This window comes from Mandrillus leucophaeus, unplaced genomic scaffold (assembly GCF_000951045.1).
Source record: "Mandrillus leucophaeus isolate KB7577 unplaced genomic scaffold, Mleu.le_1.0 Scaffold217, whole genome shotgun sequence".
Classification (NCBI taxonomy): domain Eukaryota; kingdom Metazoa; phylum Chordata; class Mammalia; order Primates; family Cercopithecidae; genus Mandrillus; species Mandrillus leucophaeus.
This window is the reverse complement of record NW_012102221.1, coordinates 1685594-1687303: the sequence shown is the minus strand read 5'-3', so window position 1 is coordinate 1687303 and position 1710 is coordinate 1685594.

The following is a 1710-nucleotide window of genomic DNA, read 5'->3' as shown; positions in this document are numbered from 1 at the left end:
TTCTGAGGGGGCTGGGAAAGCTGGTGCAGTGTGTGGAAGGGGATGATGCACCGGGCATTGGGTGGTGGGTTCTGCTCCTGCTCTGGTGCTCCCTGGCTTCATGATATTGGCAAGTTACTCTCTGGGATGTCATCTAAGAAGGAAGGATTTGGACAAAACAAAAAAGCTCCTCAGTGTCTTCTATCTATTAATAATAGATAGAATCTATTAAGAATATGAAATTCACTATGTTGAATTTCACAGTTGGTACTTAAGAATGGGGAAAACTGACCAATAACCTCCAATCAGTCTTACATCCAATGGTTACCAAGACCCTTTAATGTGTCAAGAACTGCGCCTACACCAAGAGTATGGAGGTTAGTTAATTAATTAATGCCACATGTGTCATCACGAGCTTATAATCTAGCCTAATCCTGGGAAACTAAAATACCAAAGCAAGGTTAACATAAGTGCCATAACACAACTCAATGTAATGCAAGATCCTAGATTTGATGCTGAATCAGAGAAGATATTGCTATAAAGAACGTGGTTGGGGCTGGGTATGAGGGCTCACACCTGGAATCCAGCACTGTGGGAGGCTGAGGCAGGTGGATCACCTGAGGCCCAAAGTTCAAGACGGACCTGAACAACATGATGAAACCCCAACTCTACTAAAACAAAATTGGCTGGGCATGGTGGTGCATGCCTGTAATCCCACCTACTTGGGAGGCTGAGGAAGGAGAATTGCTTGAACCTGGGAGGCGACGTTTGCAGTGAGCCAAGATCTGGCTATTGCACTCCAGCCTGGGCAACAAGAGCAAAACGCTGTCTTAGAAAAAAAAAAAAAAAAGAACATGATTGGAAAAGCTGTATTGTATTCATACCAAATTCACCAGATGTGATAATTGTATTGTGCTTCTTTAGGAGAATATCCTTCTCTTGGAAAATGTGCTAAAATATTTGGAGTCATGGTATCTGCAGCTTACTCTCAAATGACTCAGCCTATATATATATACACACACATAACATTTGCTATATATATATATATATATAGCAAATGTTAACAATTAGTGGAAGTAGCATATCAGTATTCTTTTATGATTTTTACAGTTTTTCTGAAGGTTTGAAACTTTTCAAATTAAAATAGAAAACATAGAAAGTGGGACAGTAGCGTATATACAGTGCAAAAGAATGCAAGGTAATTATATTCAAGATAATTTATCTAATTTTATATGTCTGAGGCCCCACATATAAGCTATGTTAGTGTCAGGAGCCCACAGATTCTGCGAAGCAGCACTAGCCACACGCCTCCACAGGAGAGATAAGAGGTGGCCCAGACCAGATTCAGTTCATTAGCCCCTTGCAACCCATGGGAGACAAGAGGGAAGATTATTCTGAGGCACAGAATGGTTAGGTAACTTGTCCAGAGTCACACAGCCAGTAGCAGAGCCAAGGAGTGGAAAATCTCACTTTGCCCGGTGCACTTTCTCTGTTTAACTGCTCCTCTATGCATCCTGAACAATGAATGGTGTGTTGAACTTGGTTTGAATGTTTCATGTTAGACTGTTTTGATTTTTTTTCTATTTTGAAGTTTTATTTGGAATAAAAATGTGCAAAGAAACCCAAATATATTTGAATAATTAGTAGTGAAACAGCCAGATGGAAACTTTGCGGATCTGATTACTTCTGCTGCCATAATCGTTGTGATTTGTGCCATATTCGTAATGATTA